This window comes from Stegodyphus dumicola, chromosome 7, assembly GCF_044657685.1.
Source record: "Stegodyphus dumicola isolate Sdum_Otavi_A_Nest chromosome 7, ASM4465768v1".
NCBI classification, from domain to species: domain Eukaryota; kingdom Metazoa; phylum Arthropoda; class Arachnida; order Araneae; family Eresidae; genus Stegodyphus; species Stegodyphus dumicola.
Window position 1 is genome coordinate 186,675,188 of NC_140774.1, and position 19,454 is coordinate 186,694,641.

Here is a 19,454-nt window from a genome sequence, read left to right on the forward strand (position 1 = left end):
ATGAAAATAAACGCACTACTTGGGTTTGACAATATGAATCACCACTTGTTATGATGTTACTTAAAAAAAACAATAAAATTCAAATTTAAAGTAATCCCAGTAATCAAAGACTACGTAACTGATTTTGAACTCTAAGTTGGCTTAGGACTACCAGAGCTGACGAAACCTAATAACGTGGCCTCTAGAGGTGGAAACACGCTCTGCTTTACAATCCAAAACTGGACTTGAAAACTGTCTGTTCATTTACATTTCTGGTTAGGAAACGGAAAGGAGAAATTGTAGTAATGGCCTAAACTGTTTAATTAAAATAATAATATTTCTACAAGTTAACTTTCATTAACAAAATTGGCAGGAAATGATTTACAGTATCAAGAATTTGGTTTGGAGGATCAGTCATATTAGGTTACAGGCGGTGGTTTTGAATGCCTTATCACACTAATATTTGGCTTGTTACAGCAAAGCACGCGAATACAGCCAGCCCGTTCGCCAGGATTCTAGCACCGGATCGAATTACCAGTGTTCAGCGACTTTACCGCTCGGCCGCTAGTGTATCATACTAAGGACTTTTTATTATTTATGATAGTGTGTCTCTAGTCAAAAATCATGAGCTACGGATTTAACATTGAAGACGTGGATAAGTTACTAGAAGACGAAAGGAACGAGTTCAACAAGAAAGGACTTAAGCAACATCAAAAGGCTATTGTGAAAGAAGAAAGGGAAGAAAGAAGTTGTCTTTAATTAAATGATCCGCAAAATTCATGCAAAATGGGGTACGATGCAAAGTTTTCACGTAACGATATTACCCTGCCAAAGCAGTAGAAAGCTAAAGCATAAACATTTTCAATGACAATGCATGTCTAATTTTAGAACCATTTTAATACATAGGCAACGACAAATAACATTGGATAAATTCTGACTGCAGCAGAGGCTCGGTAAATCTGAAGCAGAGTTGAATGGCGCTTACAGACAAAGAAAAGGCAAAAGAGGATGCCTCATAAAGACAGTTAGCTGATGATTTATGAAAGGGGATTTTGCATACGAATAATACCATATACCTGATTATTTTATGATTCTGCTATCTATTCCGCTTCATACAGGAGCAGTAAAATTTAACTAGTTTATTTTATTAATTTATTACCTTTGTCGTCTAACATTTAATGGTTTCCATTTTTTGTTTTGAACACTTTTGGTTATGTCAGTTTAAATTTGTTTATTCTGGCTTATGAATTTGTGCAATTAAATACCGTAACAAAATTTAAATAATGTATCCTCTATAAACGAGTTAATCCATTTTACATTAATTCCTACTGGGAAATTTTGGTTTGAGAATATTTTGATTTTTAAGTGGCTTTTACATACGAATTAAATACGTGAACCGAAGTTTTATTAGAATTGCCACTGTATTTATCCCATGAGAATTTAAATACCAGCTTCAGTTTTATTACGTTCATTTCGCCTCTATATAAATTATTTATAAAAGATAATTTCAAACTCACATTCTTTTAGGAGGACTGGAGAGGGGGGGGGTAAGTTACACTGACTCATCAAAGTTTATGTTGCTAACGAAAAGTAATAATAGCATCTCGAATTATGTTCTAGCGAGATGATATGCTGTTAACTACAAAATTTCTAGAAATGATAAATATCACTTGAAGTTCGAAGACGGCTGATATAATTTTTGAAAAATTAAAAATGCTTCAGATGAATAGAATAAGACTAAAATAATATGAATAGAATAAGAGTAGAGTAATATGAATAGAATAAGAGTAGAGTAATATGAATAGAATAAGAGTAAAGTAATATGAATAGAATAAGAGTAGAGTAATATGAATAAAATAAGACTAGAGTAATGTGAATAGAATAAGAGTAGAGTAATATGAAAAGAATAAGAGTAGAGCAATATGAATAGAATAAGAGTAGAGTAATATGAATAGAATAAGAGTAAAGTAATATGAATAGAATAAGAGTAGAGTAATATGAATAAAATAAGAGTAGAGTAATGTGAATAGAATAAGAGTAGAGTAATATGAATAGAATAAGAGTAGAGTAATATGAATAGAATAAGAGTAGAGTAATATGAATAGAATAAGAGTAATATGAATAGAATAAGAGTAGAGTAATATGAATAGAATAAGAATAGAGTAATATGAATAGAATAAGAGTAGAGTAATATGAATAGAATAAGAGTAGAGTAATATGAATAGAATAAGAGTAGAGTAATATGAATAGAATAAGAGTAGAGTAATATGAATAGAATAAGAGTAGAGTAATATGAATAGAATAGAGTAATATGAATAGAATAAGAGTAGAGTAATATGAATAGAATAAGAGTAGACTAATGTGAATAGAATAAGAGTAGAGTAATATGAATAGAATAAGAGTAGAGTAATATGAATAGAATAAGAGTAGAGTAATATGAATAGAATAGAGTAATATGAATAGAATAAGAGTAGAGTAATATGAATAGAATAAGAGTAGAGTAATGTGAATAGAATAAGAGTAGAGTAATATGAATAGAATAAGAGTAGAGTAATATGAATAGAATAATAGTAGAGTAATATTAATAGAATAAGAGTAATATGAATAGAATAAGAGTAGAGTAATATGAATAGATTAAGAGTAGAGTAATATGAATAGAATAAGAGTAGAGTAATATGAATAGAATAATAGTAGAGTAATATTAATAGAATAAGAGTAATATGAATAGAATAAGAGTAGAGTAATATGAATAGAATAAGAGTAGAGTAATATGAATAGAATAATAGTAGAGTAATATTAATAGAATAAGAGTAATATGAATAGAATAAGAGTAGAGTAATATGAATAGAATAAGAGTAGAGTAATATGAATAGAATAGAGTAATATGAATAGAATAGAGTAATATGAATAGAATAAGAGTAGAGTAATATGAATAGAATAAGAGTAGAGTAATATGAATAAAATAAGAGTAGAGTAATATGAATAGAATAAGAGTAGAGTAATGTGAATAGAATAAGAGTAGAGTAATATGAATAGAATAAGAGTAGAGTAATATGAATAGAATAGAGTAATATGAATAGAATAAGAGTAGAGTAATATGAATAGAATAAGAGTAGAGTAATATGAATAGAATAGAGTAATATGAATAGAATAGAGTAATATGAATAGAATAAGAGTAGAGTAATATGAATAGAATAGAGTAATATGAATAGAATAAGAGTAGAGTAATATGAATAGAATAAGAGTAGAGCAATATGAATAGAATAAGAGTAGAGTAATATGAATAGAATAAGAGTAGAGTAATATGAATAGAATAAGAGTAGAGCAATATGAATAGAATAAGAGTAGAGTAATATGAATAGAATAAGAGTAGAGTAATATGAATAGAATAAGAGTAGAGCAATATGAATAGAATAAGAGTAGAGTAATATGAATAGAATAAGAATAGAGTACGGATAAAATACGAAATAGAGTACATATTCCACGGTATTATTCTAGAAGAATGAAACATTTTTAGATTACGCGAAGATCATTTCGTATCATGGTGCCCTTGGTTGTTGAATAATCAGCTAGCATTGTAGAGATAAGCTTTCTTTATGATGTTGTTTGAGATGCGATTAAAAGCTTTTGTTTTATTTTTATATTTTATTTAGGAGCGTCACGGTAGATTTTGATTTATATTATTACTATTCAAGATTGCATTAAAATTATAATAATTAGGAAGCAGAGTTAAACTGCAAGAGTAGTTATCGTAGAGTTATTAGGTTTCCTTTTTAGGTGGAGATGTAAAACATGTGCAATGCCCTCGGAACTCAAGACCTCCCGAATACGCGTCGAATACACTTCCATTACACCACGAAGGGGAAGAAGAAAATATCTTACATGCTCTCCCTTTGAAATGTCGATTGAGGTTGAGAGGACCCAACCGCTTGATGCTGAATACGTGAAAAACATGTCCTCGTGGGAATTCCAACTCCGGACCTCTCGAATATGCCTGGAGTTACACCAAGATATGTGGAAAGGAAGAATATAACTCCTTATATTATAATAAAAAGAAATTCATTTTAAATCACGTTATTATTTTAACTGTATACGAGAGATATTTCTTATTGATCGAATATTTTCCTGTTTCTTGAAATGCAACTTGTAGAGTCAATTAACTTATTTTTGGTGCAGAAGTATATGCAAAATGTGCAATGACCTCGCCAGGACTAAAACCTGGACCTCTCGAATACGCGCCGAGTGTGCTACCATTATACCCCGAAGGCATGCAGAAAGGAGAGAGAAAATACCTTATATAATAATGATCTGATTATCGGTATTAAAGACCTTTACCAAAAATTATCCTTATCCTTTAATATTAAGTTTGGTTGGGTTAAGGGGACTCATACACGTTAAACCCCTCATGATCTTCGAATATGGGACTGTTGCAAGAATTGGGATATTTTATTGATTTTAAAAGCAATTACTTCCAATTGTTTACAGCTGTCTACAAAATATACCTGCTTTGGAAAATAGTAACCAGAAACTTTGTGTTGCCACAAATATTTTTGTAATTTAATCCTCTTCGTGACAAAATATTTCGCCATGTTTCCACCTTGCGCGCATGATATTTTAAAAATGGCTAATGGTACATACTTGAAATTGGATGGAATTCTTTATATGGGCACTATTTTCTAACTGAACCAAATAATGTGATGAATATTTTAATATTGAAAAATTTTATGGACGAAAACATTACAAATTTTTTAATAAAATACATTTTATAAACTCAACTCAAAATAAAATAAAAATTAACCATGAAATTTTTAGAATTTTAGGTTCACAGTAGTTTCCAAATGTTATAAAAGATACATATTAAATATGGAATTAAATTATGAAACATAATGTTTTAAACCGTGCGCGCAAGTTGGAAACATGACGATTAAATTATAAAAATATTTGTGACAACACAAACTTTCTGATAACTATTTCAGAAAGCAGCTATATTATGTACACAGCTGTAAAGAGTTGGTAGTAATTGCTTTTAAAATAAATAAGTTATCCCAATTCTTGCAACAGTCACCTATTCGAACATCTTATGGGTTTTAAGGTGTATGAGTCCCCTTAAAGCCCATATCGGAATATACAGTAATGAGAGAGCGGATGTGCTCGCAATAGAGGCTGCCTTAGGGAGTGTTTCGAGGACGCCCTATTTTCAGGGTTAACAAAAATAGCAACCAAAGTTTTAAATAGCAACAATTAAATAGCAACTGTTGGTAGCAAATAGCAACCAACCAGTTCGTAGTATTTTAAGCAATGCCAGTTACAATGGAATATTTCTGAAAGGAAAAGTCGTTATTTGAAACACTTAGAACTGACTAAGAAAAAGAATATTATCTCCAATGACTTTGAAGTTGTGGTCTGTTTGGTGATGCTAAGCATCTCCTCGAGGTCTGTCTCTATTTTAACAGCTTAAGGCTCGATAAAAATATTGATTTTGAAAATCCCTTTTTATGCTATAAAGATTTCGCACAATTATGTAAATCTGGGATGAAAATTATTAACTGTGGACGCCGGGCAGTGGGAATCAGTGTATGATATTTGCATTTTATTGCCATCACTAGTTGGTCATTTTACTAATTTGTTGTTACTATTGCTTGTGTTTGTTGTTCACGGTTTTTTTTTGTTTTGTTTTTATCTTTTGTGTCTGCTCTTGTCTCAGGGCCCAACAGCGGCCGAGCGGTAAAGACGCTGAACACTGGTAGTTCGGTCTGAGGTTCGAATCCCGCGGACGGGCTGGCTACATGGGCGTTTTCGTGGTTTTCCCCATGTGTAACGTGTATACGAGCCAGTTTCCCTTAGAAAGTCCTCCACGAAAGCCATCCCTCCCTTTAGGCAGATAGCCCTCGTGTGCTTTGCCATAATTAAATACACCACACCACCACTGCTCTTGTCTAAATGTTTGTATTTGTTCTTTTTCTTCACTTTTATGTTTATAATTATTACCAACACATGATTATTCTCATTTAGATATTTTATGTTTCATTTTTTCCTTTGTTGAAGTTGGCGTGGCCTGTCATGACCATAAGTCCAACTTCTTTGGTTAGGCGGCTCGGGCTGTGCCCACGACATGATACCTTATATACTCCCCCTTTTAAATGGCGATTGGAGATTAGCGGACACATTCGCCAGATCCTGGTGGTGAAGAATCTAGGATATTTTGAAGCAGGGGACGTGAAAAATGCGCGATGGCCTTGCCGAGACTCGAACCTGAATCTCTTAAATACGCCCCAAATGTACTACTGTGTGCTACCACCACGAAGGCATGCAGAAAGTAGCGAGAAAATACCTCATGAGCTGATATCATACTCCTGGATTTGCAGCAACCCTTACGCTACCATGGTGTAAGTCTGCTGATCTTCCTAGAGAATTAATTAATTATAATTTTGTACATTTTTGTTGAATCTATTGTGTATCTCAGATGCTTTTATTATTATTTATTCGACCGACAGAACAGTTTATAGTGACAGTTTTAATTAAGATTTTTCAAAATTATCTTTACCGGATAGCAAATAAGTGCAGCTGAAATGGCATGGTAAATGCTTTAGCAAATTACATATCCCAGAAATGGTAATACGCATTAGCATCATATTTAAGAAATGGTAATGCGCATTAGCATCATATTTAAATAGGCCCTAAATTTAATAAAAATAACTCTCAGCCAATTTTTTGCAGTATTTTTCTCGTCGGTTATCTTAAGGGGACTCATACACCTTAAAACCCATAAGATGTTCGAATAGGTGACTGTTGCAAGAATTGGGATAACTTATTTATTTTAAAAGCAATTACTACCAACTTTTTACAGCTGACTACATAATATAGCTGCTTTCCGAAATAGTCATTAGAAAGTTTGTGTTGCCACAAATATTTTTATAATTTAATCCGCTTTGTGACAACATTTTTCGTCATGTTTCCAAATTGCACGCAGCGTTTAAAACATTCTGTTTCATAATTTAATTCCATAATTAATATATAGCATTTGGAAACTACTTTGAACCTAAAATTATAAAAATTTCATGTTCAATTTTTATTTTATTTTGAGTTAAGTTTATAAAATGTATTTTATTAACAAAATTTTTAATGTTTTCGTCCATAAAATTTTTCAATATTAAAATATTCATCAGATTGTTGGTTCAGTTGGAAAGTAGTGCCCATATAAAGAATTCCATCCAATTTCAAGTATGTACCATGAGCCATTTTTAAAATATCATGCGCGCAAGGTGGAAACATGGCGAAATATTTTGTCACAAAGAGGATTAAATTACAAAAATATTTGTGGCAACACAAACTTTCTGGTTACTATTTTCCAAAGCAGCTATATTATGTAGTCAGCTGTAAAAAGTTGGAAGTAATTGCTTTTAAAATAAATAAAATATCCCAATTCTTGCAACAGTCACATATTCGAAGATCATAAGGGGTTTAAGGTGTATGAGTCCCCTTAAAAGCAACATTAGCAATTTGTTTTGGGGATAATAATGTCTTTATCATTTTTGACAGCAGCCACCCTTTACAAAGACATATAATGGATGTTCTTTTACTCTTTAAATCCAATTTGGATTAAAACTTAAATGAAAAATACCGCAGTTTTTCTTTCAACAATGCAACTCTGAAAAACGTAAACAAATCAGTTTTTTTATTTAGGTCGCTATCCACATCCTTCATCGCCGGAAGAAGAAGGTGTATTCTCAAAACCGGAAGTTAATGAGAAAAGACAAGTCCAAAGCGAATGTCTTGCAACTTTCCTTTTCCTTGGTTATCTGCAATAAAGCGAACCTTCTTGAAGGGGGATTTGTTTGACTAGTTGCGGCTCTGCGCAAGTTGAGTAGTCACCAAAGAAGACCGGAAAGAAGAGAAAAAAAGAAGCTTAACCTAGTTGCGTCTATCCTAGAGAGCTGGTCCGATCTGCTAAAGGAATGACTCGGAAAACGAGGTTAAACACATGCTTCGACAAGCTTCCTGGAGCAGTAGATTCCTATGCCCTGGAATTAGTATCAAATGATAGGACTACGCGATATAATGACAATTTTGTTTTTTTTTATTTTGTAAATAGGAGTATCACAGGAATCACGTGATGCAGCATTTCATCAGAACATTGCCTTTTCTCTATATATACGTGAGCTATAAAAAGTGAAAATTGTATAAATGATTTGTTATTTGAAATAAATACCTTTGTGGAGTAGCTATAAATATTTTAAATATGATATATTACTAAATGTAAAGTATCTTTATAAAGTATTTTCTCCCTTCTTCATTTTTGTTGTCTTCATTTTTGTCAGCCTTCCCCGTAAGCTTATGTTCTGTTAGCTAGTTTCGTTAGCTAACTCTGTTAGCTAGTATGACCCTGGAGTCACCATTACAGCAGGAAATATCCTCTTTTAATGGCAACAACTGGAATACCAATCGTTAGCACTTTACAGACTATCACTACATCTTTGTCTTTATCGTAACTTGTTATTTACACAAATGTAACAATTTTACTGCCAAGGTATACCACAATTGTTTGTAATCAATCATTCATTTTCAATAATGTACTCACGTATTTAATTTTGTGTTGTCTTAAGGGTTTTCTAGATCATGGTGGACGTGGTGCTATACTAATTAACCATACGGTAGAGGCATAGTGCCCACGTCCCCCGTTCCTTATCCTTATCCTTACAGCAGATACCTTTCCGTCCTTAGTTTGTAACTCATATTAGTATATGGTAGAATCCATATTAGTTGTTCACAATTACAGCTCTTTCGTGGTAATATATTTTTCAGTTTTATTTATTTTATTTATTTATTTAGTTTAAGTATGACAAAGGACGCAAGAGCTATCTGCTTAAGGGGATGGATACTTGCGTAGAGGACTTTCTAAGGGAAACAAATCGTATACACGTTTCGCATGGTGAAAATTACGAAAACGCCTACGCAGCCAGGCCATTCGCCCGACATCGAACGAACGCAGGTCAGAACTACCCGTGTTCACCGACTTTACCGCTCGGTCGCTGGTGAGTATATGATTTTCAGGAATCAGCCTCATGATAGATATAATTCCTTCCGTATCCGGCCCACCAGCGGCCGAGCGGTAAAGACGTTGAACACTGGTAGTTCTGTCCGAGGTTCGAATCCCGCGAACGGGCTGGCTGCATGGGCGTTTTCGTGGTTTTCCCCATGTGTAACGTGTGTGCGGGCCAGTTTCTCTTAGAAAGTCCTCCACGAAGGCATCCCTCTCTTTAGGCAGATAGCCCTCGTGTGCTTTGCCATAATTAAATAATCCAATCCAATCTTTTCGTATCCGACGTACTAGGCAGCAGCATTTTGTTTGGATAAAGCCCTCATTTCGATGTTGCAGATAGTTTTTGCCTTCATGGTTATTTGAGTACGGCAAAGTTCATGAGGATTACCAGCTTAAAACGAAGGAAACCTTCGTGGAGAACTCAGGAAAATTGACTCGTATTCACGTTACATACAGGAAAAGCTAAGCAACCCAATCATGCAGCCAACAGGCTCCAACCCCATCGAACAGCCAGATGCGCCAATTACTGATACAGAATTACATGGAACTACCAATTACTGATATATGCATTCTCAAGCATTCGACCACTGGTGGAGCCTTTGTTTTTATAGAACTGTCTTCTGAGATGTATGTTCCTGAAAAGGATTTCTTTTTCATTATCAGTAACTGTCCGATAAGGAATAAAAAAAAAAATTCCTTCGTTTGAATGAAGCTTGAAATACAAATTCTATCCATGACTTCAAATTCACATCTAAATTTCCTGTGGAATTTATCCTATAACTTTTTGAATGATGACAGAATACTGAATTGGTTAACTGGAGCTTAGGTAGATCTTCTGTCGAAAAACCTCGATTTCTCTCTGTTGTAATGAACCTCTCGCCATGTTTACTTTTCTATGACATCCAGAGGAGCCCAGAATCGTCTAGAGCCTTTGGTGGTCGCCTTAGAAAGAGCCATTGTAATCACTAAACATTCTGAACGATTTAGAAGCCACAAAAACGCTTCTTAAGAATTTGTAGGATTCCCCAATGTGTAATTCTAAGTCACAGTTATAAGTGAAGAATTTTAAGAACTAGGAAGTAAATAATCGCTTGAGTTCATGAGACAGGGAATAAACTTGGAAAGGGTTAAGAGACCCTTTATTAGATTATTCAAAACAAGATTTAACAGAACTCCGTCTTGGAGGTGTACAATAAAGCCGACACTGGGGCTTGAACTTAAGAAGCTAAGAATTAAACTAAACTAATCTTAACTAAAGAGATATAGCGGAAGCTATCAAGATTCTAACGGAGTTGACTCCTTAACACTAATTGGCTGCGAAGCTATTAAGGCCGTAAGCACGGCCGAGCGTGATAATAGCTTAAGAGAGAGTAGCCTAAAAAGGTGGACGCGTGCTAGCCAGAATCTCTGGTTCTCTCTCACTAAGACAGTAGAACTTCGCGGTTAAATATTACTCTTCCTCAATTTATATTCAAACGTGATTCTAAAACTATGTTCTGGCCCGAAGTGGTAAGTTGAAATTAAGAAGCGATAGGAAAAGAAGTTTAAGTCAAAATTTAACTGTTAATAAAATTAACATAATCCTTACAATTTGATATCTGTATTATTTATGTTACCCTCCGCCACCTCTGCAGATATGCTATGACTATGTTGATGAAGTTAATACGACAAAAGCGAAATTCAAATGCGCTTCGATTTCTTTATAATTTTTGTGACTGTATAAGGTATTTCTCCCACTTCCCTAGTGTGCCTTCGTGTTGTAGTGATCAACACACCGGGCCGGTATTCCAGAGGTCCGTGGTTCTATTCCCGGCGAAGGCGATTGCATATTTTTCATCTTTCCTGCTTACAATTAACCTAATGACTCTACAAGTGGCGCCCGAAATAAAAGGGTTGTGGATGATGAATCTCCGCACATAGGATTTGGCGACTAGGACCTCTAAAACCCTACTCGCCCTTTAAAAAGGGGACTATATAAGGTATTTCTCCCACTTCCCTAGCGTGCCTTCGTGGTGTAGTGTTCAGCACACTGGGCCGGGATTAAAGAGGTCCGTGGTTCGATTTCCGGCGAAGACGGTTGCATAATTTTCATCTTTTCTGCTTTCAATTAAGCCTAATGAATCTACAACTGAAAGTGGTAGATCATTAAAATCCATAAGATTGAAAATATATTTCAGTACATACTTGGTGAAAACTACGAAAACGCCTGCGCAGCCAGGCCATTCGCCCGACATCGAACGAACGCAGGTCAGAACTACCCGTGTTCACAGACTTTACCGCTCGGTCGCTGGTGAGTATATGATTTTCAGGAATCAGCCTCATGATGGATATAATTCCTTCCGTATCTGGCCCACCAGCGGCCGAGCGGTAAAGACGCTGAACACTGGTAGTTCGGTCCGAGGTTCGAATCCCGCGAACGGGCTGGCTGCATGGGCGTTTTCGTGGCTTTCCCCATGTGTAACGTGTATACGAGCCAGTTTTCCTTAGAAAGTCCTCCACGAAGGCAACCCTCCCTTTAGGCAAATAGCCCTCGTGTGCTTTATAAATGAATAATCCTAATATTAATCCCTCCTTTCCTCATGCCTTCGTGATGTAACTGGAAGCACACTCGATGTGTATGCGAGAGGTCCAGGGTCTGAGTTCCGGCGAGGGTATTGGACATTTTTCTCATCTCCTGTTTAAAAAAACTGTAATGACTCTACACTTTTGCCTAATGTTCTTCGCTTATACGCACTAATGTAATGTCCTGTGCTATTTTATAATTTTCTTTTACAATGCAGAATTTAATTCTGTTAATTCCACGATATAAACGCAAATCTACACTTATTTACGAATCATAACAAAGTAATTTGCAAAATCTGTGTCATAATTGCTTGGTATGTAACATACAGCAAACTCGATTATGTTCGTATGGATTAACCGTGCCTTATCTAAATATAACGTTAAGTTTTTTATTGCTGAAAAATGGGAAAACTGCAGTCACAAACTTCTAGACTAAGGCAAATGTTCACGAGATATGCAGAAAGAAGAAAATGAGTGGAATAAGAACAGCGATGGAAAATGACGTCACGGTATTTAGGAACTTTTTTTGTGCGCAACAGCACATAACTTAATTTTACATAATTTGGTATACATAAGAAGTGATAAATTATGTATTAAAAGTGAATCATGATTAATCTTCCATTTCCATCAACTCCTATAAAAATACAAATGTAATATAAAAAATTGCTCTTTCTGCTTTGAATGTATTATTCTTGTTCTAAATGCTTATTTTATTTAGAAAATTAATAAAAGCTTATCCCAAATTATACTGTTTGAAAAAAAAAAAGACAAATTGCTATTAGCATTTTTCTGTAAGTTATAATACAGGTTATTCCACATTTTTGCATTTTTTTAACTCTTATTCGGATTAACTGTGATTTCAGGTTAACCGTGGACATCGTCTCAGTATTACTAGTTAGACATCTGTAGTTTTCCAATTTTTCTTGGATTACCTCCTCTTTTTCGTGTTTCGTTCCCTGTCTCTGCGTCTTCTTCAAATTTTTAGCTCCCTCTGCTGTTGCAATGATGATTCAGGTACTCTTAAAATGGTTATTCAGGTACTTTGAATATGATGAAAAGGTACTGACTGAATACACATAAAAATGTGCAGATATTTGTTGCAACCCCACTGAACTGCACCAAAACTTTAAGCTCATTAGTAATACTGGAAGCGACCGGCAATGATTAAATTACTTTTTAAAGCGTTTACGATTATGAACGGGACAAAATACACGTGACACAACACACGCTCTGGCACGATCATTGGTATATACTGAAACAAATTGTTTTATTTGCATGCATTGGATATCACTGCGCAGTTATGGGTATATCTGTAGAATTCTAGACTGATAATTTACATTGAAAGGAAAAGAAATGAACCTATATATAACTTAGACCAACACGTATGAAATGCCTAAAAACGTGACTTGGTATGACTTTTATAAAAATCTGATGTGTACGCCACATGACTTCCTTGTACCGAATATTAAATTATACGCATTTTTTCTTGCATTTCATTTAAAATTAATGGATTGAATTAAATCTACTTCGTCGAAATCGCATAAACCACGACAGAATAAATGCACTCTTTAAAATTCACTATATGTGTTCACCATAGCGACACTTTGGTGCTAGATTCATTTAACAGAGTTATATTTCGTTCATATTATAACTCAGAATGCACAAAATTTATGTCATTTGAAGAATTATGTAATCGTTGCCACATGTTCTATTCAAATACTATAATAAATCTAAAACGAGGTATAAAAGAAATTAAGCAAACAAAACGAAAAAGGAACAATTTTTCAACAGACGATTCAGTATTTCTTATTCAATTAATTCAGTTCTCACTTCGCGACACGGCAAAAATACATAAAACTCAAAATATCTATATTAAAAATTACGAAGTAAATCTTAAATACTTATTTCCTCGCAAAAATTCTAGAGAGGATTAAGCAGGATTTAATTCGCAATAATAAATGAATGCGTTATATTTGTTGTTGCGAAGCTTAGTCTCTCTAGATTGGCAACAAATCTACTATTCTGCAGTTTCCAATGTAAACAAACATGTCCGCCATGTTATTTAAAAATTAGGCTTAACCGCACTTAAACAGCTTTTAAATTGTTGCTAATTTTACAAACATTGCTTGCAGATTTCCTAAAGGCACACAAACATAAGGTCACATTACCTGATAAGTGAACACATATAATAAATAACCAGCATTGAATTGGTAAAGTATCAACAATGTAATGTATCATAGTATGTAATTCATGTAAACTAATTATTGTAAAAACACACATAATTGCATACAATGAACTGATAAAAATAAGTTAGCTATGTATCAGCATATGTAGGTAGATAAATCTAAAAGTACTCAGAAGCATAAGTATGCAGATGAAGCTATTTTTGTTCTTTTGTTTTCAGACTTATTTATTAATGTCTTTTTTATTATTTTATATTCTTTTCTATTTTTGACAGCTGTTTGTAAAAAAAATTATGTAAACAAGTCATGATTGTAGGCATGATCTATATACTAGAAATACGTTGCTTCTAGCCATCTCAGTTTATAATGTCATGATCAATTTTTACATGCAAATAACAATGTACTGCCAGACAATAATGTGATTTCTGAAAATCAATTTACACAAACATGCGTTACAGCACATAATGAATCGTCAAAATTGAGCTGTTAAAGTTTCAGCACAACTTTACAACAGCACTTAAATGTAAGCTTTGTAAACAATTTTATAGTTCCTAATTAATTCTGATAGTATACAGATCATGTTTACAAAAATGATTTGTAACGTGGGAACATCACGCCTGTTTCTAATGCAATATATAATGTCCTCCTGAAACATGTTGCCTGTATACACTACAACAGATAACTACAATAAAATACGCACCTACACAACTATGTATTTCGCAGTGTGTATCATGTAATTCAACCCCTTTTACTTGAGTTAATTTAACGCTGAAAGGTAGGAGTATCGTTGATGCCGCCGCCGGTGGCAGTATTTGCAGTGCTCACTAGAGTCACAATTTCCATCACGACTCGAGAAATGATGCCAGAATGTTGCTAGTTTTCTAGTTAGTGTGTGGGGCTAATACCTGCTTACTTACGGGACTTCAGTTTAGTAGGAAAATAACATGATTCAAACATTTTTAAAGCACTGAATGCACAATTTACAAACATATAAGAGTAAAGAAACTGAGATCACTAAGCCAGATAACAAACGTATATAAATATATATATTTACATACGTTTGGTGCGGCCGATTGCAACCAAAATACGAGGTGCACATCTACATGTTATAGCAGTCTTATATAAAAAATTTCAACGTTCTGAGGCTACTCGTTTTTGAGTTATACGAGATACGTACGTACAGTCACACGAAACATTCTCTTCAGAATTCATTTTAAAGCAGTTTTATAATTTTTTGGAAGGAAAGAGTCTTTTATTCTGTCTTTACGTACAGATATCACGCAAAAACATAGTTAAATTGCATTCGATAGCGGTCAAGTGGATATTTTCGTTCACAATATACTGCCTGAAACTTTTCGCGATTACAATACTTCCTTTTTACTTCGTACAAGGAAGAAAAAAATGGACAACTGAAATATTTGTTTTATCAAGTAAATGAATGTTTAAATATGTTCTTTAAATATGCTAATAAATTGATAATGTGAAACATAATGGCTGATAAAATTTTTATTAGTCCAAAGGGGCTTTGTCTCAGAAGGACTATTGTTTTCGTTTTGCGATTTTGCGTTGAATCACTATAACTATTATTTTCACTTTCCATTCTGTTGCCACCCAATGTTACAGTCCTTTATTATATTTGAAGAAATTAAATAATGAAAAATCTGCATAAATGTATGTCTATTTCTCGCATTGTGATAAAACAGCGGTACACAGAGCCATTGAAGTTTGAATTATGTAATCCTCCTACGAATATGGGCATGTGGAAGACCAAATTTGAAATTTGAAATTTGTTTTATGATCGATTTCATAATTAGTAAAACTTTTACGAGTTTTTGAGTAACAAACTCAACTGCAGCGCGCGGAACTGTGTATCAGAAATTCTAAAGATAGGCTCATTTTAAAATTTTTTTGTGACATTGCTATTTAACTGAATTTTATGGTTTAAGTGCAAAGAACATGATATTTAATAAGTAAAGGTAACACACAAAATATTACAATGCATAGAAAAACACATTGAAGCTGGCAGATGTGCAAATAATTTGCATAGAAATTCCTTAAAATTTTCATAATACACTGCTTTTGACTTGTTTGATGAACTATGAGATTTCGGTATGCATTTGCTTCCATGGTTTTTCCGTTACACAATTTTTCCAACTTTCTATGACGAGAGTTAAAGCAACTTATTTTGTAAACATAGATATGAATTATGCCGTTCCTTTTTCTTCGAATTTTTGAATAAAAAGAGGTGGAAATACGTAGTGCTGGGATTCGAATCAAATTCTGTTCTGCCATTATGGACTATAAAATTAAGTGACATACTTAAAACAATGTTATAAGATATTTCTGCCGCCTTCCTAGTATGCCTTCGTGGTATAGTGGTCAGCACACTCGACGCGAATTCGAGAGGTCCGTGGTTCGAGTCCCAGCGAGGGCATTGCTCATTTTTCATCTCTCCTGCTTAGAAATAACCTAATGTCTCTATAATGTAAATAAATTACTAGAAATAAGATATATATGTGTGTGTGATTATGGCAAAGCCTCGAGGGCTATCTGCCTAAGAGGAGGGATGCTTTCGTGGAGGACTTTTTAAGGAAAATGGCTCGTATACACGTTACACATGGGGAAAACCACGAAAACGCCCATGCAGCCAGCCCGTTAGCGGGATTCGAACGTAGGACCGAACTACCAGTGTTCAGCGACTTTACCGCTCGGCCGCTGGTAGGCAGAAATAAAATATAAATGTCCTATTTATTTCAATCCTTAATTATTAAACAATAAGAAATTGTCCTACATTGCAAGTTAAACTAACGTGAATAAAATAATTATAAGTAGTATCTTAGTTTTATTTGATGCCTCACAAAACTAATATCTTGAACAGTTTTGCTTTTTTGAATGAACTCAATACGCACAATGTCCAGAAAAAATCCTTACTCGATCTTTAGTTTCGCAACCATTGGTCGTAGATGTATACTTCCAGTTACAAAAATGTTTCAAATCACGCAAATATTCTTATTTTGGCATTTTTAAATTTAAAGAAATCAGTTTTTAAAAAATTACGAAATCTAACTTACGTTCTTCTTGTCCTTCAATACGCCCACTTTATACCTTCCTCTAGGTCCTATAATTATATTTTAAGGAAATGTTACACGCTTTATAAAAAATAAAACATAAAAAATTGATTAAGATATTAAAATTTCAAAATTAGTCATTTCTGACGTCATTTTCACTTTACACTAAAGGATTTGTTAATAAACAACTTCGAATAATTCGAGGTTGCTTTTATCGTCATAAAATGCCCTACTCTGATATTCTTTGGGGATTTACTAATGTTGGAAGGAAGAGAATAGATTGATTGCTGAAGTCCAGGAAAGGTTGCTGTAAGAAGAGAGGGTAAAATAAGTATCTACAGAAATTTATTCTAACTTTTGTGAGAAAACAGTTTTTTATGTAAACGAGGCTCTTAAATTTTAGTTCAGAATTATGGAAACTCTTCAACAGGTCGTTTCTAGGACCTGCGCTTCCAAGTTTACCAAATTCTGGCAGCGGCAAATGTAGGGTTTATATTTATTTTAACTAACATTTATTTTAAGTTTAAACTATCTTTCTTGTCAAGCCTTACTTTTCTCTGGAATTGCCAATGCCAGAGTATGTAAATTTTAGTAGAACGCGCAAAGTATTCAAATTGTCAGCGGAAGTATTTTGAGTTAAAAAGAAGGGAAACGAGTTCGATAGTGTGCTTTCTTGCTTCACGAGTGTGAAGATTGCTAGGTAGAAAGTTGAAGAACCACGCGTTTCGGCCTGTGTGCTTGCCTCGGCAGATAGTTGAATCTTTCAACTTAATATTCAGAAGTTTGCTGAAATATCAGCGGTATCTTAGAACGCGGTTAGGTTAGTTACGTTTAGAGAGCCTCGTAAGTAGTAACTTGTTATTATTCATTTTTAGTTTCTTATTTTTATTTTACCGCCGGGTCGGCGTAGTTAGTTTGTGAGCGTCAAGAGCACGCATCTGTAATTTCTAAAGTTGAATAAAAAGGGATTTAAACCCTTCTCAAGACTTTGTGTACTTTCCAGTTCATAGCAGTCACCGCTATTGTTGCGTGCAGGTTGGAGCCGCGCAACATTACAATGTCTTTAATTTAAAATTTTGTTACATTAGATATGCCTAAAGAATTTTCACACAAGTAATTTACAAGTTTTTAAAGACTAAAAATACGTTATAAGCATTCTCATGAAGTTTCATTACTTTCGAATAATAATCTGGTAATAGTACAAAAAACGTTAAAACTACAAATATCTTTCATTATACAAACTACAAATACTTTTCATTACATTAAAACCACGAATATTCACAAATATTTTAATTAATGCAGATAACATTACAGGCTAGCAACATTACTAGTACAAAAAGCTCCTGCCATTGTTTTCTAGAATACGAATTCCATAACATTCGGTGACTAAGATCTCTATTTTGAAAACATCTACATTTATTATGACTCTTCACAATAATCCGCATAGAAATATTTGTCACTTAGTCTCTTAAAATCACAACTAAACACCTTCTTAAAATTTTATTTTTGATAACCTGCAGATGCAAGCATTTCGTTCTTCAGTTTATGTTCTGCCCTTAGTATGTCTATCCCTAAATGTGAGATTCGATTTTAATACTACATATTTTGGTCAATTTTGAACTTAAGAGTGTGAAACTTTTAGTCCAAAGGGGCAATTCGCCCTGAAGGACTATTAATTTCGTTTTGGCATTTTTCGTTGAAAACTATAAACGGCGAACCCCTTTTCAAATTGTTGCCGCCAGATATTAGAGCCCTGTATTATATTTAAAGAAATTAAATAATGAAGAATCTACATCAATGTATGTGTATTTCTCGCATTACTATAAAACGACGGTACCTAGAGCCATTAAAATTTGAATAACGAAATCTTCCGTAGAATATGGGCATGTGGAAGCCGTTATTTGAAATTTGTTTTATTATCGATTTCATACTTTGTAACACTTCAACGAATTTTTGTTTAACAAGCTCAACGATTTCAAAGCAAGCAATGGCAACACTGTACGGAAAAAAAAATTTTTATCTCCTACTCGCGAGACTCTGTATCGGAAAGTCTAAAGATATGCTAATTTTAAAACTATTTTGCGATGTTGCTGTTGAACTGAATTTTATAGTTTGAATACGTAGAACATGATATTTAACTCCTTGTTCTATATTAGGTTTAAATTTTTGCGCATTTTTTTTATCGTACACCATAAGTAAGCACATATACAAACAGACATATACATATATATATATAATACTTAATAAGAAATTGGTACGAAGAGATAATTTAATAGAACCATTCATTAATAACCATGGCTGGAGTGGCGAGGACGGTGGAAGTAGATAGCGTGATTCTGTGGCATAGTAGGTAACTGGAACTCTTTTGAAGAATCACAAAATCACATGATTATCCGAATATGCATTTATTACTAATCGATTCTTGCTAACATATGTTATTGCATAACATATCTCATTACACTGCACAGCACAAGGGGGGCAGTTTGCACGCAGCTACATTTTTTAAACAATATAGCTTAGCAAAGAGACGCGATTCAGCAAAACAGTGCAATACAAAGATGAAAACAGAGTGCGTAAAATTCCGCTGAAGTATTTATACTCTGAAATTCTTTGTTCCAGTTC

The 19,454-nt window shown here is 33.8% G+C and overlaps 2 long non-coding RNA genes across 13 annotated transcripts in view; one reads left to right on the forward strand and one right to left on the reverse strand.

Annotated features, from left to right (window-relative positions):
• Positions 1 to 19,454, forward strand: part of LOC118200065 (uncharacterized) — a 418,146-nt gene that overhangs the window by 391,722 nt on the left and 6,970 nt on the right. Inside the window, exon 5 of one of the 2 annotated variants that reach the window (XR_015042275.1) lies at positions 7,663 to 8,480. The exons of the other annotated variant lie outside the window; for it this stretch is intronic. This is a non-coding gene — a long non-coding RNA (uncharacterized LOC118200065). Of the gene's footprint in view, positions 1 to 7,662; positions 8,481 to 19,454 lie in introns of those variants that run through there. 2 annotated transcript variants of the gene reach the window in all.
• Positions 1 to 19,454, reverse strand: part of LOC118197308 (uncharacterized) — a 397,612-nt gene that overhangs the window by 209,896 nt on the left and 168,262 nt on the right. For 7 of the 11 annotated variants that reach the window (XR_015042265.1, XR_015042266.1, XR_015042269.1 and 4 more), the window contains one exon: positions 16,836 to 16,882. The exons of the other annotated variants lie outside the window; for them this stretch is intronic. This is a non-coding gene — a long non-coding RNA (uncharacterized LOC118197308). The remainder of the gene's footprint in view (positions 1 to 16,835; positions 16,883 to 19,454) is intronic. 11 annotated transcript variants of the gene reach the window in all.